The sequence below is a fragment of the Macrosteles quadrilineatus genome, unplaced genomic scaffold (genome assembly GCF_028750875.1).
Source record: "Macrosteles quadrilineatus isolate MER2022 unplaced genomic scaffold, UCM_ALF_1.0 Scaffold_9__3_contigs__length_116548681, whole genome shotgun sequence".
Taxonomy (NCBI): Eukaryota; Metazoa; Arthropoda; class Insecta; order Hemiptera; family Cicadellidae; genus Macrosteles; species Macrosteles quadrilineatus.
Window position 1 is genome coordinate 81,410,766 of NW_026542602.1, and position 21,997 is coordinate 81,432,762.

Sequence of the window (21,997 nt, forward strand, 5' to 3'; positions counted from 1 at the left end):
ATAAAATAAATGAATTACTGCGAATACTGCAATTTTAATGTTGAGAAAGTAAAGTACATTTATGTATACAGATGAAACGTATCCTCTAGAAGTCAAGGGTATGATGTGCGTTTTGGCAGACCTTTTATTAAATAATCCCAAATGCAGGTCACTAAACATTAAATATTACTGAATATTCTAGATTTTTAGTTAACAAGTTTATATTTCAAACAATGTAATTACTAGAACACCGGTATCTTACACTGTTAAATACTTATGAATAATACAAACATAACAACTTTATAACTGTACATATAATATGACTACTATTGATTTAAAAACTTCCTAATAAGCATCAATATTAAACTTAGTATTACCTAGTTAAAAGGAGTTTTAATTTATTTGGGAAAGGGGAAGCAGATTTTTTCTTAATTTAGAAATTTATTAAGCTTAAGGAGGCATAAAAACAAAAAAAGAAAACAAGAAATTTAAATTAAAATGTACACAAACAATAACTGGGTTAACATTTTATTTTATTTTAGCCTAATCAGACTGCAACTAAAATATAAATTAAGCGTACCTAATAATACTATTTATTACCGTTAATTTAATTTAATTGCTTTATAAACCTTATTTTAATTTGGCAAGTATTTGCTTCAACTAAAATTAGGAAAACCCAAGATCTGGCAAGCAATCTCTCACTTTCAAAGTAAAATTGATATCGTGCTCCAATATTTATTTTGCCAAGTAATTAAAATCAAAAGGGATTATATATATATTTAAAAACAGCCTTTTAACAAGATTAGTGTTTGTTCTAGCCATCAAGCACCCTGTACATAAATCTTTATCTCATAACAAGATGGCACCAAGAGGTCTAGAGTATTTGTAACTGTCTGTCTCGTGACGTCACATCTATTAGTCTCTGTCTTGGTAACTTCGCATATTATGTCATTTCAGTTCTAGAAAAATGTATCTATGTAATTTATATAGGTGGTTCACATGGTAGTAATTCCAATCGTAAATTGTAAGATAATTCTGAATACCAATGTAAATGCATTTATTGTCATGGTGGATTAGGAGTTGTTGACAAAATATTTGTTTCCTTTTTGCAGTTACCACAGTGGTATTTTTATATTATAAAGTTAAGAATATATACAAATTTATTTATTTAAAAAATGATTGGTAATTACAGATTTTAGCACATCATAGATCACTACCTCTCAGTTGGACATAAGAAAATAAGCTTGAGGTATTGGATTATAGTTTTCAATGTCCAAATTCGTCACACGTATAAAAAAAATAAGCCCAATGTTAAATTTAAATTTGTGTTTCAAGTTAAATGATAGCTTGTAATCATATGGAATTTCGGATTTGGTTATCAATTTACAAAAACTTTAAATCATACTATAACAGCTTCCATGTAACATATTATATTGTAAGCCTTAGAATAATGTTACACAATCTAATAATTGTAAAAAGCAATGAATAAAATGAAATAAGAAAATTATACTATCGAGAACAAAATCTTTAATTTAAAATCGACTAAATGTATATTTGGGATTTCAATATTAAAATACCACATGAAAAAGTAATAAATAGCACTTAAGATCTAATCGGTCTTTAGAATTGCTTTTGCCAAAGAATGTCTAAGCTAAATAATATTTTAACTTTTTTACCAAAAGAAAGAGTTTATTAGTTTATGGTTGCCTTTTCACAGTAATAATTTAATTTTACCTAAGAATTTATAATTTCCGGGTTGAAAAACTGCATGTTGTTGGTGATAACACACAAAGATATAATGTGGCTAAATTAATGATGGACGAATAATAGTATCATGGTTAATTCTTTTAATATTGCTTTGTTACGTTGGTATATAATTATATGGAAAAATCTTTACAATAAAACTGTTTTTTTTTTTTTTGTTCCAACAAGGTAACAGGGCTTGAACGTAAGTTGCTGCAAGAACAAAATAAATCACTCAGCTCCACTCCTGAGCCTAGATATATTACTCAGGAAGTTCTTAGCCTTAACGTTCTGGAAAATAAAACATTCTTAGTTTCACCAATGTTCAGCAAATGTTACGGGGGTATCTTTTAGTTAAGGTTTTTTTTTTATAACAGTAATAGTTGGTAGCAATAAATTCATTCGCAAATTGTACCTAAGCAAAAATAAACATGTTCTTAAAACCTATGTTTGTAGTAATGTAAATAATCATAATAAAAATAATTCTATGATATATATTGACCGTTAACAGCCTCCTTTTGAGAAGAGGGAAAGTCGTTTTGTATAAGATACAATTGACACAAAGTGTTTGCTATATTCAATACCCTATTCAGCATAAATGATTTAAGTTGTTTCAGTAGTGTACAAATTGTATAATTGGATAATACACATATTACATGCATATAATTCATTTTTTTAAACCAGATTTTACCATGAAGCAACAGAATAGCAAGTAAAGTCAGCTTGGAACAACTTTATTCGTTCCCGGAGCCGATGGGGCAGAAACGATTCAATCAGTGGATAGCAGAAAGTTGATCCTTGTATTGTTTTATTTATTTGTTTTGAAGAAAGTTTTAGCTCGATAGGTCTCTATCAAACATTATTCTAAAGTTATTGTATTATCACTCTTTTACTGGTAAACTTGATCTGATACTCTTAATTCTATCTCGTTGAATTTGTATGTTTTGGTAAGATATTCGTACTGTTGCTAAATACTGCATGTAATCAGCATAGCCCTATATGATTAAAAAAAACTCATTAATTTCTCTGATCATCCGTAAAAATTTGTATTTAGCATAGATTTACGGGTTTAGTAGATGGTAAAACATTGTGTTTATTTTACTTTTGAGTTAGTATTTAATTTCTATTTTTTACCTTTTACTTGTAACTAGAATAAAATAAAATCATTCATTCAACTAGTTTCTGCATATGAATTATTGAAAAGTCATTAGCAACCTCCAAGATATAATCAGATGAAGTTGTATTCAATAAACATATCGATAAAATAGTTTATTTAATATGTTCTTGATCAGCATTTTACGTATATTTAATTTATCGAAAGTAAATAAAAGAAACGTCTTATAACATGTCTTTTTTGTCATTGTGTCTTTTTTCTTGTATATAAAAAAACTTAAGGTACTTTTAGGGTTCAAGTATGTCTGTATTTTTGTGCTTAGCTATATTTGTAAAAATCTTTGACTTGCAAATATTTCTGTATTCTGAAAATATTATGTAAAATGGTGCATGCCGTGTAAATAATAAATAAATACATAAATGAAAAAATAAATAAATTACAATATGAAATTAAAAAATTTATTTTCTCATATGTTTATATTAAAAAAGAGGGTCAGCCACTACGATATGGTAATTTTGTTGTATTCACTTTAACCCATAGGGAACCCGCTTTATTCTACTAAATCAAGAAAAATTCAAAACCAAACCATCAGATTTATTTTCTTGATTGTTTTGAACCCAATATATTCCAAAATTTAAGTACAAGAAAAAAAATATGAGTAAAAAAGTTTGCATTTCCACTAAAAAGGGTTAAAATAATAAAACTTTTTAATCGTAATTGTCTTTTATGTAATTAGAGCGGAGGTTCTTAAACAAATGAGGCTCTAAAGCAGTAAAGGTATGCTAATGGAACTGGAAACTTTTTAAATTGAATTTTTACTCACCACAGTGCAGTTATTTCTCCTTTCTATATCTCCTATAGGTAGGACTAGCTTCTGAAAATAATTATTTTCATCTTTTATAAAATTAAACGATATTTAACTTGTGCTTTGAAGCATGGATTGCACATGACTCTGTTTTTGCGCCACAATGTTACACTTTCCTAATCCAACTATCCTTTTCACTTTATATTTTGTTAGTATCTTTTTTTCATGGATTATCAATGGAATAATTGTTACGGTTTTTTTTTTAGTCAAATTAAGTTTGTACTTTGGTCATAAATTATAATACTACCGAACAATTACTTAAAAGTAATAGTTTCAACTTTTGTAAGGTCATATAAAAACTAATTGAAACCGAAATTTTATTTAATACAGCGGTTTATATTATCTTGTAACTGTCCAAAACGAATTTTTGTAGTTTACTAAGACTACAGCTGTTTCGTGCTGGCACGACTGTTCCTCTGACGGTGTACCACGTGTATTTTTACCATCTGGTGGAACAGTGTTAAATGTTTTCGTTTTGTGTATATGCCATATTATGTGTCATGTTATTTTTTATTTTTAAACTTACGACGAACTCCACCATCAAGAATATTTAATGACATATTGACATTCTTCTGACCTGCTGATCCGAAGCATGAAACAGCTGTGGTCATAGTAAACTACAAAGGATAGTTTTGGACAGTAATAAAGAAACGGTCCAGAGGATGGAATTCCATTACCTTTCTATAAATTATAGTAATAATTATTTGCTTCTATTTAATTTGATTGAGTTTAAGAAATAACTTAAATATGTAAAAGATGTAACCACCTTTGCATAAATACATATTATATTTACCTTCGAAGTTATTTATAAATGAATCATTGATTGTAAAAAGTTAGCACTATCAACGCTACCCTCCTATACTGAAATGAAAGCAACGTGAGGTAATAAATTGGGCTGTAAAGCTATTTTACTGCACTTTAGGTGGCTTAAATCTCTCTCGATAGTAGAATATAGAAAACTTACGTAAACTGAAGTGAAACATGTCTACAATGTCATTGTTTCTCGTAGAAGCACTATCTCAGGCACACGAAAACTTATTACAAGCTAAACCTTCTTACTCAGAGCTTCCTGTTACCGTGATAAGATCAAGTCGACAATACTTGCTCCTAAGTTAAAAAAACCTCAAATTAAAAGTATTAAAATAGAATACTCAACATTTTCGGAAGTTAAACATGTATTCCAAAGTATTTGATTTATCACATGCACATTTTATTCAATGCAAAATCACCCTATGAGTAAGCAATTGATTAATCTTAGTATGAATTTTCACCCTCATTAAACTAAAATGCTTGTTTTGGTCTAGTACCAAGGTGGTGGTTAGATATCTCTTTACATTTCCTTGAACAGGCTTTGATTACAATTTAATTAATTTCTATAAGAAATATATAAATTTAACCTATCCATGATGTTACACTTTATTATTATTACATTTTTACATTGAATTGCTTTTAGGTAAAATAGGAGAGGAAACGGTCGATGAAAATCAATTTATGATTGAGTTGATGAAAATCACTATGAACAAAGGTGAATAAACGATTAAGCTTCTTTACTTTTATTTAAAAAATCCCTCGATAAAAAAATTAACCCGTATATTTTCTTAGTAGAAGATATTTTTATTAAATAATGTTTTATAAATTATAGTTTGTTTAAATAATTCCGTCCTAAAATAGTATTATAGTCTAATTTTATACATCACACAACCTGTATGAAACCTGACATTATACACATTTACACTAAACTCCATCGCTACCGTGTGTGGCCAACTGCCAACCCTGACTGACAAACATTTACTTGGCGAGTGTTCAAGAGCTACGTAGGCCCTACATAACCAACTGGCAACATTTATTTATAATGTCCAGCTTTGTTGATGAACTATATGAATTATGAAAAACCATTTGGTCCATATAATTATGTCATAGAAAACAAAAAATACAATATGAGGAGTTTGTGGATTATTTGAATGGGAAGGATTGGCGGGGCCTTGGAAGTTTTTTAAAAATTGCATGGAAACGGAGATGGGAGCTAGTTAGGGAATTTAATTTTTAAAATGTTGTATTACAATATGTTTAGAGTATAAATATGTGTATATATGCATACATGTGTATGTGTATATATCTATGTATATGTGTGCATAAAGAAGTGTTATTTTATTTTGTTTTAGTGCTCAGTATGTTGATTTATGTGGGACAATTTTATTTCATTAATATTGAATGGACATTAATGCCAACCCAGCAGACGGTCGTATGACCATTGTTGTATGTGCATGTATAAATTATCGCACCCATTTCATGTAGCCTACTGTACATAGTATGTATTCAATAAAGCACTTTTCTATTCTATTCTATTCTAATTATGTCATAGAAGCTAAAACTTTACTTATTTTTATTGTTGGCATTACTATTGTTCTCTACAATGTAATACAACTATTAAAATAAATCCATTGCGGATGGAAATACCGTATAGTAAAATAAAAACGTAGGTTATATAAGTGATATTAACCTTAAACATATTTCATTCCCATTTTGTTAATACATTAATTTTTTACTTATTTATGGAGTCATTAGATCTAATGAATGTTCCAATTGTAAAAGAAATAAGTATAAGTAATCGAGCCTTCTTCGTTTTCCAAATACATTGCATAAACCTAAGGAGTTCATCAATATTAACTTTATAAATAGAATATAAATAAAGATAATTAAGACTTGTAGTTTTTATTCATCCTCATCCAAATTGTACTTACATTGGCTATTGACTCTTTCGATGAAGTAGGAAATACATGTTTCTGATGTCCGTGTCGGGACGGACTCTACATGGAGTTTCTTTGTCCTGTAGAAGTGCTGTCTGTGGAGTTAAACGGTCATTTCAAAAATGATCGTGAGTGCTTGGACCATTTTACGTTTTTTGAGAGTATTTTCTGTACCGGAAAGCTTGAAATTGACCCGGTTTTGGTCTATGTCTTATTTTAAATTTAATGAGAAAAACGATGCAAACGTTAGATCTTGACCTTGCCTTAAGATGGCAAGGGTAGGGGAGGGGGTTAAGCTGAACTCAGTGGCTGAGCAAGCCTTGTAACAATAACCCTTCCCAACTGTCGATGAGCTCGTACATGTTGATATAAAATGCTATCAGTTGTGACGATTAACGATTATAAAGTGAGAGTGTTTACTACCTGGGGTTAGTAATCAACAAATTAAAAGTCCCTGTTGAACGTAATTGAGAAGTTTGTTTTCAGGGGGTGTGTTTGACAGGAGTTAAGCTCTACTGACTGGTCATCTTGTGGGTTCAAGCGTTATGTTTTCTCAACTATTTATCTTAACTGTGGAATGCATATCAATTAAAAATTAAACGTGAACGAAAGCTAATTATGATTTATGCATACAGTTTATTTTGCTTTAGACAAAACAATCAATAATAAAGATAATAAGTGGGATTATGTTTCAAATAGATATTGAACAGGTATAGGCCACAAACCAAATATCATGTTCCACTCGCCGAGCCCAGATTGCCACACCCCTGTATGTTCATTGGCTGACCCTGTTGTGTGAATGGAACCGATATAGGATATAGATAGATAGATGCCACAATGTAATACAATAGGGACCTTTGTTTCACACTAAGGTATTAAAAGGTTTCGTAAACCAATTTTGGAATAGGCATTCAATCCAAAATGTTTTGAATTAATTTACTAACATATACTTATGGTATTCTATTATAACTATTTTACAAACATCTAAACCACATTTAAATGAATAGCGTCAATCCAAAGACCAACTTTATTTTAGATTTCTACATATCATATTCACCATCACATAACGAGGTGCAGCACACATTCAAACTTTTAACAAACCTTGCATTGAAAACGTGCTTCAAATATTTTATCAAGAGTTTCATTGCTGACGAACTTAATTAATTATACATTCGTCCAGCTTTGGTCTTAGTTAAGAAAATATAATGTGTACGTGAATAGGTTTTGGAAGCTGCGAAAGGTCAAAAGATGACTAATGAAATAGATTGTGAAAAGCACAAGGTCAGAACAATGCATTTTGGTACACAAACATTTAACGTAAGAAATACATTATTGCAACTATTTACCAGAACACTGAAAAAGTTTTTTACAAATTACAATATATTCATAGAAACTATTTTAAAATAATATCAAGTGTTGTAAAAAGATATGTTTCAACCGAAAACATGGTGGTTAGCGTTAGATAGGCCTGACATATTGTATGTGTTTCCATTGTAATTGTATATGTTTTAACGTGTTAGTTGTTTCGAATCATCGATGAATCAGAGATTTATAAATATGATCATAATGATGTATGTCATAATTATGATTTCCAAATAAGGTGGTTTAAAATGACATTTTTAATTTGTAACAACATAGCGCATCAAAATTCCATATCAGTAAAATAACTCGAACATATATTTTTGTCTGGGATCATGTAAAATGTATAGCATATTCCAACCGATATACAGGGTGTTTATTAAAAACATTTACCATCCTCCCATATTCTTACCATTAAAATAATGTTTTCTATAAACACTGTATGAAACAGTGGCTAGCAAAGTTTTAATCAGTAGCAGTTTTATCAGTTTATTGGCTTACAAACACATTGATGTTAACCCCTTAATATGTACGAAACTTGAGATGATTTCCTAGAATATGATTGTTATTTCATATCTTTAAGTGGAGAACGAAATGTTTATGGTTCTTTGTAGTTGTAAACCTTTTTTTATAAACACTCTGTGTAGCCTATAACACGAACATAAAAATATAAAATACGAAGAAATAGTTAAAATTTTAAGGAAAATTTTCAGTTTTAATCAAAAATGTAATATTTTTTAACCAGGATAAACTAAGAAAATGAATTATGGTTTTAATTGCATAACAAGTGTCACGCCAAGGAAATTTGGTTTTGTTTAATATTTTATTACTTTATTCCTTATCCTTATATAGATTTTGTTCAAATATATTTACTCGAAAATGTTATGTTTAATTAATTTTGTCATTAAAAGTTTACATTTTGTACAAGATAAACCCGTTATTCCTGTGTGCAAATGAAAAACTCATAGCTATAGAAAATTCCAACCCTTTTACTCAATTGCCTGTTTGTTGATATTTTAAGAAAAGCCATTTTGCAATTTTTACAATTTCGTTAATATTTAGTATTAGGCCTTCAATTTACCTATTTCCTACAACAACAAATAAAATTAAATGAACGGGTAAAGATAGTAGCCCACAACACATTATTTTGGACTTATATATTTTCTAGTAAATCATTACCTGGCAGACTGCCAGTTCTGGACGGTGAACATGGTCTTGGTCTAGATTCAGGGTTAACGTTTCCATCTGATCCCACAATCGTCACCAACAACCACAAATATGTTTGTCTACGTTCAATGATAATATTAGTTACAATAATACTACTAATACGCATAATGTCATGATATCAATACATTCTCTAATACTAGTAAGCACTGCATCATCTGACGTTAAATAACCCTTTTGATGATAATTGCAAAGACCAATCGCATTGACATAATCCACTTGGACGGACATATTTATTTTGTGTTTTGAAACTGGCTACTCATGTCATATTTTGTAAATGCATCCTATAATACACACGCTTGGCACGAAAATAAAGACCAAAAGTGGATAAAAGTATGAAAAATAGTTGATACTACGACACGGTGCGGCGCTAACTGATAAAATATTGAACTCACAAAACCTCGTTGTTCGTGGTCGGCGAGGCGCGCGGTAGATAAGATAAAGCGGGAGTTTTTATTTGACTGGGAGTTTAAAAAAACATCACAACATGATGCTTTTTCTTTATGGATGAAGCGGCTGTTACCATGGAAATAGTAAGCTCAATCAATCATGGATACGAACAAATATCAAATGGTCTCATTTACACATTAAATAAACATGGAAATACAAATATTTTTTTTTTATTACTGTAAAAAATAATTGGTCGTTAAATTAGCACCGAGTATGAGGATACTTGCATTAATCTTAAAATATATCTAACTAAATGCAAAGTAATTACTCCCACCTTAACTTCTTCTTAGACTTAGTGGTTCCAGGAACGCTAGTTAATTAATTGACGATAATAGACACTGATTGACAGCTCTTTAACCACAGTGCAGGCTTGTTGGGCCTCTAAATCAACTATATTAAACTAACAATGTGTTTGAATTAAATTAAATTTGTATTGTACGGCACTAATAAACACATTTGTTAATAAACCAATGAATAAAATATTGTTTAATTATAGTTTCTAAATATTAGAACAATAATTCAGTCTCTTCAATTGTTCTAAAACTGTCTAAAAATAATGTGATTTTAAGTGATAGAGCACTCCAAAATGATTATTTCATTTATTTAATTCAATAACAATAATTTATTCTCTTAAGGGTTTGATCTTAAGTTGATGAAGTGTTAGAGAATCAAACATTGACATACGAATTCCTTAGCACAATCATTTTCTGTATTTACAAAATACAGAAAAGGTGTTTACATTTTACACTAAAATTGTTAGCTTGAAAGCACATAAAAGGTTTAAAGGCTAGCGTACAGGTGTGTGAATGTTATAGCAGGTCCATTGCATTAAAACGGTTTTAATTAGTTAATTAAATAGTAATTAGTTAAATAGATCTGTTAAATTCATTATTATTAACGTGTGTTTGTTTTGTGTGTAAGTGTCCCCATCGAGTAAAAGGTGAAGAAACCACAAAACTAAGCTTTTATCTAACGTTTTACGATTTAATAAAATTCCACAACCTAATTTGAATAAAGTATGGGCGGATTAGAGTAAAGAATAACAGCATATACGCGTGTTAGATTACTAATAGAACAAATATATTTTCTGTAAAAGTAGGGTTATACTACAGGGAGGAGATACTGTAACACAAACGCTGTTACCTGCCTGACCCAGGAATCAATACTGGGATAACACTAACATTAATACTACAACACTACCCACACCATAACATGTTACCATCAGTTTAACACAATGGCTGCCCTAGATTGCTTCGTGTGAATGTTTGTCACAGTCCGGTGTTGGTTAACTTCACGAATTTCCAGATATAGGTGAATAATTATTCCTTTTTACATAAAGGGGTTCATCTCTATTGTCTAGACACCAAAACGCATTGTCTGCAAAATATACGACATAATTCATATATGAAGGGGAAAAACAGATGTAAGAGTATACGATCCCGTCAGGCTTATTCAAAGGTTCCAGGAAGTAATCGGATTATGAATCAGGGCCAAGGTGAAGGGTGAAGCTTTTAGGAAACATTAATCGCTATGACACGTTTGATTTTTATCTGATGCAAATGTTGCTGTACAAATGAAGCTCCCTCTCGGCAGTGGTAGTTGTTAATCCGCTTTCCTACAACATGGCATGCCTCTTGGTCATGTAAGTAGGTACAGATATCAAATTAGTTCATGCTAAATCATTTACGAAAATTTCAATCTATGTAAAATATAATCTATAACATAACAGCGTAAACTTACAAAATAAAACCATACTTTGATATTGACCTAGGGGCAACACCTAAAACGTAATCAAGGGGAGTGCTCGTTATACCTAGCGTCGCCACCCTTCCGGCGACCCGGCTTTGCATTGTGTTTACTACAACTTTGAATGTGAAAATACATTTTCCACACACGAATGATTTGATAGATATGTAATGGCACCAAACACTTTACATGTTTAAGAGAGGAGTTGTTTTATAGGGAAATCTATTCAAACTAATATTAAAGTAATACCTGGCTACTCTGTTTAAACATTTATGAGTATATACATGGACCACAAAGGAAAGATTCAATTTTATCGTTAGCTAACAAACTATTATCTTCTTTTCTAGTGTAAAATGTCCATTTCAAACCGCCGAATATAATTTTCATATTTTATTTATGACAACATTTTAAAAGATAGGTTAGTAAAGCAAATAGTTTGCACGATTTTTATCTTTTGCCAATCACAATCAATAGCTTGATTTATGTAAACAATATAAAAGCCGTTCGATTTCAAGTGCTTCCCGCGTACCAATCTGCTTCATGACTCAAGGATCATAAAGAGTACAAGTTATTACTCCACTAGCTGCCCCTGTATTAGTAATGGATGCAAACTGCTGCACCAGAAGGTATTTGCATCTCGAATGACCTGTCCTGGGCTTGCATGGTGAAATATAATCGTGTGTGGATTCTATCAATTACACAAACTATTTTAAATACTAAATGGGTGTTTACTTTTCACTATAAACATGCATTGGTTACCTTTTTAATCATTTGTAAACTTCATTTTATACAAAACACCAACCAAGCTAATTTTCATTCGTGTGCAGGTTTTCTGCGGCAGGATTATTAATTTCTTGTTCCATAGAGTATATCTATGAAGTGTTGATATTATAACATGTTAGTTATTTATAGAATTTTCATTTTTGTTGTTGTTATTTTTCTCATGTTTTTTTTTATACTCTGGTTGTTTCCATAATTTTCTTTGCTATTATAGTACTCAAATCTATTTACCAAGTTGTCACACATAAGTCAATAATTTTCCCTGTAAAAGTGATTAATCCAGTTACAAATAAATAAATAAACAGCAATTTGTTGTATAAATAATAACGATAAAAAGGCCTTTAAAACTATTTCAGATTTATTGAATCAATTTATGTTTTGTTAAATTCCTATTACACCCAATGTAGTGCATTATAGTGACCATTTGTTCCTTATTTACTATTGGAATAATATTATATTTTGTCTGCGTTTATTTTAAAACCAACAGACAGATTAATTGGATATGACATAAAGTTATGACAGACATACATAAATATGTAAAAGTTTGGAATAAATACTAGGTCAATAAAACTAGTTTTGATAAAATATATATCTTTGTCAAATTTATGTAGCTGCAAAAGTTAAGATCAATGAACCGAAGAAAGAGATATGCTAAATCATCATATGTCCAACGTCCCCTTGAGTTTAACCATCTATAATCTATAACACCATTAACTGGTAATGTAATCTTACATCATTAACATCACCTCCTTTAACATCCAATTATATCAATAACACCAATCACTTGTTATATTAGGTTTACATGTCTGCTATACAAGTGATTTGCAACGGAGAGATGAATAGGAGATTTAAAGTAGGATAATACTGTTGATTAGATCTTCCGGTTGAATTAATTACATATTCATCATCCATTTTATAAACGTAACCACTTTCACAACTTATTTTCCTTAAATCCAGTTAAGGAGTTTGTATGTTTTCCATGCAACCTCGTACAAAGTGCGAATATAATCCAAAACTTACCATAGTATATAAAAAAATCAAGCAATTAATATCGATGGGTTGAAGGCTATTATGAATAATATGCCTGAAAATTATCTACCCTATTTCTTTGATTTTCCTCGTAGTTTAACCTCTTTACCTATAGCTTGTTATAAAAAGTTTACATAAGACACGAATAGAAAAATCTAAAAAAATTCTTACTTAAGTTCTTAAATTGAACACAACACCCTTATAAATTTTTTACAAATTTCCATAGTGTAAATAAACTCCAAATATTATCGTTTTTAAATCAGTCGGTTTATTATTAGTATTAATATAGCACTTAATGCTGTTACTTTAATGCGAGCAAACTAATTAAGAAATGCAACCGAAGTTGGCATGGTTACTTACATAGTAGAACAAGTGAACCCAGAGTTAAAAAAAATAAACGTGTATACCCTATACCCAGGAGGTAAACTTTAAATGAATTGCTAGATAAAACTATTAGGTAAATTAATCAGGACTGCCACGGGCGCCTTCTCTATCAATTACCGTAATCTTGTTTTAAGTCGGAGGTCTGTTGACGAGACTAGCACAAAACATTTTCTCATCAAGCTACAAAATTTAATTCGTGTTGTTTTCAAAATTTATTACATTAGTCCTCATAAGCTCACTTCATTTCTTTTACGCGTTTTTTTATATTAAATTAGCCATTAAACTGGTAAAAATATAATTTGTAGAGACAATAAGTGGTTTAAAGCCTACTGATGAATAAGAAACACAATAAGTCTAATTTTTACAACTTTTAAAATGTGTTTACATGATAATAGATTAATTTTTAGCGTGTCAGTGATTGGCTCCAGTTCCATTAACGGCCATTACAGATTCAAGCACCTTATAGAGCGCCAGTTTACATGCATTACTAATGCAGGGACAGTTAGTGCAGCCATAAGCTCCCGTCTTTATGATCTTCCTATCGTAAACTGAGCTTTTTGGTAACAATACATAGCTCAAGAAAGTATTTTATGACTATTTTTTATCTTCCAAAATAAATTCTTAAGGGCAAAATATTAATATGCAAATATTATGTTTGTCCATTTGTAAAACACTATCTTCCATTTAAAATCCTTTAAAACTAAGAGCTCAATATTATGAGGGAGTAAATATTCAACTTCCAGCAATGGAATGTTATATCTTTAATACTGCTATATTTTTCTTTCACATATATCGGCATTATTGCATACGTTCTCAAACAATGGAAGCTATTATTTTTAGATTAAAATTAGATATTAATTTTAAGCTTTTAAATATAAATAAACCTAAACGTGTAAACTAGTAAACCTTTTTCTAGGTGTTTTTAACCTATAGCTATAGTAGTAAAAAAACAGTGTTAATTTATACTGTAAAAGGCTAATTTATACATGAACAAGTGATGCTTCTCAAGCTAACGAAACTCTCAAAGGAGCTCGTCGAGTTTAATAGTTTAGAACATCAGTCGTGTCTGATGTCTTAATTGTGTCGTACTTAAGCAAAATGTTTCATTGAACTTTACTTAAACGAACAGAAATTAATAGTAAATGGAAAAACATTTTCTCTGTAAATCACTACAAATATATACTAAAACTAATATTGGATGTTTAATTGATATAATTCGAAGCTGAAGATAATATCACTAGTAAGGTATGCTTAAGTTTTTTTTAATTGAAAATACAGTTTATCATATGAAGAATGCATATAACGTTATGCATAACTAATAATGTTTAAAGATATAGGTGCACGTTAAAAAGTAGTATAACCTTTGAATTTGATTCGTGGACCAATTAATTCCTTTTATGATTTCAGGTTTAAAATTTCAGATTCAAATTTCATGTTTAAATATGGAGTCCAATCAGATGAAACTCGCAACTTCCAATATTCGATATACTGTATTAGTATTTGGGTTCTAATTATATTCTTCTATATTATTCTATATATACGGAACCTATATGTATATTATAGTATTCAATGACAGTCAAAGCCTTTGAGGAAGTGGGTTATAACAAAGCCCAATATATATTTACAGAGAGTGATTAGTGAAGATGGGGTATAGAGTCTACAAACACGCCCCCAACAGCAAGAATCGGGTTAACAGTGACACTTTTTGGAGGACGGTTTCTAAGGTACATTAAGGTGCTTTTCATCTCCAATATGATTAATATAATGATTTTTTTTTACTGCGTCGTAACAAAGAACTAATTGAATAAAGAATGGTATAAAATCCTTAATTAGATACATTCCTTTTAGCAGTTCAATTAGGCATTGTAATTATATACTTACGACTACAAAAATAAAATTATCTTATATTCCTAATTCATTAATTAATAAAAAAAGTAAAGTACAAAATTAAAAAAAAATTTTAATTTATTGGAATGATTAAGGTTTGCATTGAAGGTTAATTGTTATAATTTTTATGTAGCTTTTGTGTCTACGATTGAGTAAGTTCGCTAAACCAAGTGTCAACCAACCAATTAGTAGTGGTACTTTGGCCAACCACAAACCCAACCACAAGATTAATACTCAATTATAGCACTACCTGATCATACAGGCGAGACAAGACAGCTTCATAATACTAATCTGTAACTGCAAATATTGAATTGTAATATTAGTAAATAAGTTACTAGAATCTTATCAATGCATCTTATATTGGTAACATAACCTAAAAAAATAAAAAAAACATAACTTCATACACATTACATTACTTCATATTAAATTCTAATTTAAAAAAATGTTTTCAATTGATTTATTTGAAATTCACATCTTGACTTTGTGCATTTTATGCAAACTAAATTGGATTAGAGATTTCGTACGCATCTGTTTCAGGTAAAATACTTATTATTACACAAATCAGGGATAAAAATATTTTTTTTGGCTCTGTGATAGAGAAATAACGAGAAGATGAAATTATCGTTTTGTTTTTCATTAAAAAAGCATTATGTTTATCTTAAACACTGTCCAATGTAATTAGCTTTAATCTATTAACAAGGATATTTAAATAAGAAAGGTAAATGTAATACAGGATGATTCTAAATACATGTTACACATTTTAAACGAAAAACTATATAACCTATCTTCACGAAATGAGAATCAATTGAAAGAGGAGATTCTAAAGTTTCTTTTGGCACTACTTTGCTAAAAATACCTGCGAAATTAGTCTATATAAGCAATTTTAAAATGATTTAACTATGATTTTAAATTAATTACACAAATTAAAATAAAAGAAGCTCTTAAACACAGAACCCCTATTTGCTCTTTCGAAGTCATGTTCCTCGCAGCTTACAATAATGGTAAAAAACAATAACTAAGAAGTAAATTATAGAACTAATTTATTGGTAGATGTTTGTAATTAATTTAAAATTGTATATAGAATCTAAAAATGTCTGTAGGGGTTAATTTTGCAACTATGTTTACCAAAGTGGTGTCACACACAATTTTAAAAACTCCTTCAAATGATTCTAATCCTGTGATGGTAGGTTTTATAGTTTTTGATTTATAGAGTTTAAAATCTTGAAACAATAACTAATAATTACTCTGTATTATGAACTAAACTTTATGCTTTTTAGTATATTAGGAATCGTTACAATATTTTGTAGCAATTAGAATGTCATGAATTGTTGTAATATCTTTATAGGACTTATCTTGTGAACTCCCTTTTCAAAGTCAGCTTGGGATGGTAATAACATATCTTTGCACATATCAAAACGCTTTGATTTTATTTTGATATTATTTTATTCTTTCTTTGTATAGTATACAGTAGCTCACGTATGAATTAAATGTGAAAAAGGTGTTATATTTTGCATGGAAAAAACTTTTAATTTTCCACAGAGTCAATCTATGGTTCTACTTTTACTGAAATTAAAATCGTATTCTGTAAACCACTATTTTATATAAATATTTGAACAATAATGTTATCTCTAAAGTGGGAAATTAATTAATAAAGAGATTATCATATTTTAACCGTAATTGCTGTATTACAATTTTTGCAAATAAAATCAAGACGATGTTTTTAAATACTCCTATGCCTAGCCATTCAATCTATTTTAGAGCGCCCGCCAAGTAAGATCACAGAAAATTTGAAATGAATTGTGTTCCCGTAATATAGACCGTACATCTGGCACAAGATAACATTGTAACTGAATTGGATTAATTCGTATCACGTTTTATTCCCTAGATTGGAATTATTTCACATGCCAAAGCACGTAAGAGAAATTCATAATCCTACTTTAAATTCAGCTGTCTGCTACTTCATATCAAACCAATATCTAAACAGATTATTCATTTGTAATTTATGCTCTAGGCTATGTTGTCCTTTTGTTACAGATATTTTATTTAACTAAAAACTTCAAATCCGCTTATTGGGGGGATAATTGTAAATAAATTTGTTAATAACGGATTGTGACCGCGCAAAAGAGTGTGTTACCCAATAAAATCTGTATTGTGGAAATCAGTGCTGATTGGTTTAAACTGTTCGTCGAGTTTATGGGAAATCGGCTTTACTTTTATTGTAGAGATTTAGAACTTGTAAATTTATCATTTAACCTTTTATTTCCTTAATTTGAACTCTAGCAACATGCACCTACAATTGAAACATTTTCTCTGAACTTTACAACTTTAAAAGACTCTTATTATTTTTATTCTTAATTAAGGAAAGAGGTAATGTTGTGGGTTGTTATGTTGTAATACATAGGTTTCGTTTTAGGTCTAAGTAAGTTGAATGCGTTGAACAACTTAAACGATTGCTGTCTAAACTGGTATTGTCTACACGTGATGTGTAAATTTAATCACTATTGGTAAGACAATAGGAATAGTAAATTATTAATTATAACTTACGTCAATTAATCCAGTTATATTCATGGAGGAAGCACGTTTCGACCTTAAGATCATCTTCTGATCCGCTGTTGCACTAGATTATTCCATACTTGGTTGCATTGTTGGTGTGGCAATCGCGTTAAATATTTTACATTGAAAAACATAGTCTGGACACGTAAACGTAAAAACACAAAAACACGACACTGACGAAGACGAAAACATTTAAATAAAACTAGCCTATAGTAAAACTTATATAGTAGGGAATAGTAAAACTTGAAATGAAGGGAAAATTGTAAATTCCTCTTAGAAATGGTCAACTACAAACATTAAGTACCTCCAAACAGTTTACGAAAGAGAAAAGGTTGTCGAGGGTCGATGAAAATCACGTATTAGCAAGTAGATTAGTATTAGATAAGCAGAAGGATCAATTAAACATATGTCAAAAGGAAACATTTTAAGTTTCTTTGCTCTATGACCAAGTCTGTTTGTCTTTATGTCTTACTAGCAAATTACAAAATGCAAAATGTTCAATGAAATTCGTTTTTACTACTTAAGTTCAAAGAAATTCAATTACAGGCATTGCGTAAGAAAACGAAACATTAGTTGTATCAGTGCCAACAGGAAATCTTGGGTTAACTGTTCCTGGTAAAACAATAAAATAAATTGGAAGATTATTTGGCAAGTTGCCTCTTCTGTTTTGCGAGTCTTCTGCTTTATCCAGGCCGATTTAACACAAATGGAAACGGAGGGTTTCAATTGCATTTGGTATATTTATTTTTGAAGATAAAAACTATGTTTCTTAAAAGGTGTTTCCACTTTTAATTACCTTTAAATATATCATAAATACAAGTTTTATCGTTTAGAATATGTGTTTCTTTTTTTATTTTCATACTTAAAAACATCTCAGTCATACGAAAATACATACGTTGTATTATCGTATGATGATAGTAATGTTTTCAATAAAATTATAAAAATAAAAATTTACTCTTTTAGGTTTACAAAGCAGGAAACGTCAAATGTCTAACATTAATTTATTTCTTCAAAACTATGTACTATCTAGTAGATTATTTAAAAAGTGATACTTTATCTATTTGAAATTGTAATATTTTTTTCATTTGTGTATACTTATTTCAAATCTTTGTCGCAAGGTTTCATAACTATTCCAATCAATAAACTTAATAATTATAAAACTATTACTTGCGAAAATTACACCCTGAAAAACCATCTGTTAAGACCTTATTTTGAATTAGTATACATCTTGCATATATTCAATGTATTACTAAAAATAAAATTTAGGATAGAAAGTATCTATGTAATATATTTTGTATCCAAATGACATAAGTTTAAATTACAGGATACAAACATTTCTTCTTGTTATTTTTTCTTTCAAGTTATAACAATCAACTATCTTTCTCTTAGATCAAAAAATAACTTATCAATTATATTTTTAGATTGTATAAATAGGCACATAAGAACATTTTGATGATGATTCATCCCATATTTGAAAGAAGTTTTCATTATTAATTAGATTACTGGTACATGTCCCGGGGCATCTCACAGTATGACCTCAATGTATAATTCCTGAGAGAAGTCGGATCACATTAATTTATCGCCCCTCATTAAAGTTTTACGTTACACATTCGAAGCGAATCAATAAAGACTCGAACATTACAATAATTGTGAATTTTACAAAAACCTGCAAAACCTAAATTTGATTTCACAGATCTTGTGTGTGGTATAATATTACTGAACAACTCTACTGAAAATTATGTATTAATAAATATTTTCTAACTACAGTACTTATATTTATTTTATATTTTGAATATTTGTTAAATATTTAAAATATGTTGATACCTGATGAGATGCCTGAAAAGATACTCGTAATTATACGAGCAGTGTACGTATACATATTACATGCAAAGCTCTTTTTAAATCTTCAATTCATTTCGATCTTCATTTACGATCCATTATACTTATAGTAGAAATATACACTATTACCACTTAAAACAGCATGACTACAAGTAAAATCATTTTAATACGACACATGAAACATAATTTAAAATATCACTTTTGTTTTTAAAAATATCAGATGATACATTGACCCATGCATAGAAAATCTCATAAAAAACCATGCTTAAAATTTTGTTAGCTTTAACTTTTTTTATTTTTTTTCTATATCATTGATTTTTTTATTTAATTTCTAAGTCAGTTTATTTTTTCACTTTGTGTACATCAGGGATTGGTAAGCAACTAAACTGGTTTTACCAGTTTGAATTATCGTAACGGTTCGTTAAGCCTATGGGTGGTCCTTTATCCCTTCGAAAATAATTATATCAATGAATACAGAACCATATAAGATTCATGGTGAGTAAATTAAAGGATATATTTGGCTTATCAATTTGATGAGGACCTAAAAATCACACAATAAATTTTAATTTATTAGTCCTTCTAAATTTACATGTTATTTATATAGGTAAAGCATCAATAATGTTAATTTTTTCCCCACTAATCACTTCACATGTGGTCAGGTTCAATTTCTCTCAAAATGTCAGACTCAGTTGCTGTTTGTGTCCTAGTTTGTTCATCAGACCAATCAAAATAGGTTAGATATTTCACTTTGATAAAATCTCACCACCCTTAAAATCAACAATAATGTTTAATGGACCATACTGTGAACCCGTCAAGCTGAAGTTGTCATCTCCAGTCTTTCCAGTAATTTAATTAATTTTGTCTTTCTAAATATAGGTATATAAACCTCTATTATAAAGTTTTGATGGGCACTGATGCATAAGACAGAATCAAATTTCAAAATAAGAGAGGTTGCCGTAACTCTAATCCAAACATAAAATAGTAAACATATGAGTTCTATTCATCAAATCATTTATATACAGTTTAAAGGCACATGAACCACGCCTTCATGTTTTAGTGTGCATTAGCGTATGCTAATGATCAGTTTCTATACAAAAAGTCGTCATTACGGTACCTGTCCTATATGTTTCTACGATATATAACAACTTCAGTAAAAAAAAGAATTCTAGTTACCTAAAAAGTCTGTCCAATGTGAATAACGGCATTATTTATATGTTTCAATTAAGTGTAAAAAAAAAACTAAATGCTAAATATCAAATTAAGTTACACTGTGGGTATTAAATTTTTTGTTAGGTTTTAACTTTTATGTAATTGCATTACAGTCTTTCTGTTATAGAAAATGATAATTTAGGGTAATAATTATGATGTACTCGACTCAGGTGGCATGGCATATTAGTAAGGTGTCTACTTTGAGGATATTATTACTGTAATGTGTGATTATACAAACAATATGTTACAGAGGGCTATGATAACTGACACACATGTCAGGAATATTGAAACGACACTTCTAAGGTTCAATATGATAATATTAGAAAGTCATAACTATTGGTAAGGAAGTAACCTAAACAAAATTTCGTTCAAATCGGGTTTTTATGGTATTCAGTATCAAATACATTATTCTTAAAGTAATTAGGAGTTTTGCAGATTATCTGTAAAAGGACTGCAATACAAAATAAGGTTACTCATTGGATTCATTCTCCAACTAGAAGTATTGCTTGGTAGAGGATCGGCATTTCAACCACCGTAATATCTTTAATAAAGAATCAAAACTTTAAAAAATAATTGATATTTTAAAATTATAAAAATCATATTTAGAAAAATAATTGCTTCTTCCATTAATACTTTCTAACTGTGTTGACATGTGTGGTTTTCTACACAAGCAAAACTTGTAAGTTCAATTTCTTTGTAAATTATTTTTAAATACAAAATAAAAATAATTCATAAAATCCAATAAAACATTTACTAGAAAGGATCGCTGATTAATAGTTTATTTTGTGGATGAATATTTTTCTTCGTAGGTTAAAAAAACTAATCAAAATAGAAATAAAATTAAATAAAATGTTATTGGAAATAGATTGTTGTTTGTTAATTTCAAGCTAAATATATTTACCACACTACACATGCTTTGAGGGTTAATTATCTGTCTTTGTCAAGCAAATGTGTTTTACAAAAGCCCATTGATCTCGTAATAGACCATTCTATGCAACGCAATCAATGGCGTTGGCTTCCAATATTGTTGAACAACAGAAGCTTTTATAAAGTTTATAAGCGATCATGTTATCAAATTGTTATATTTAT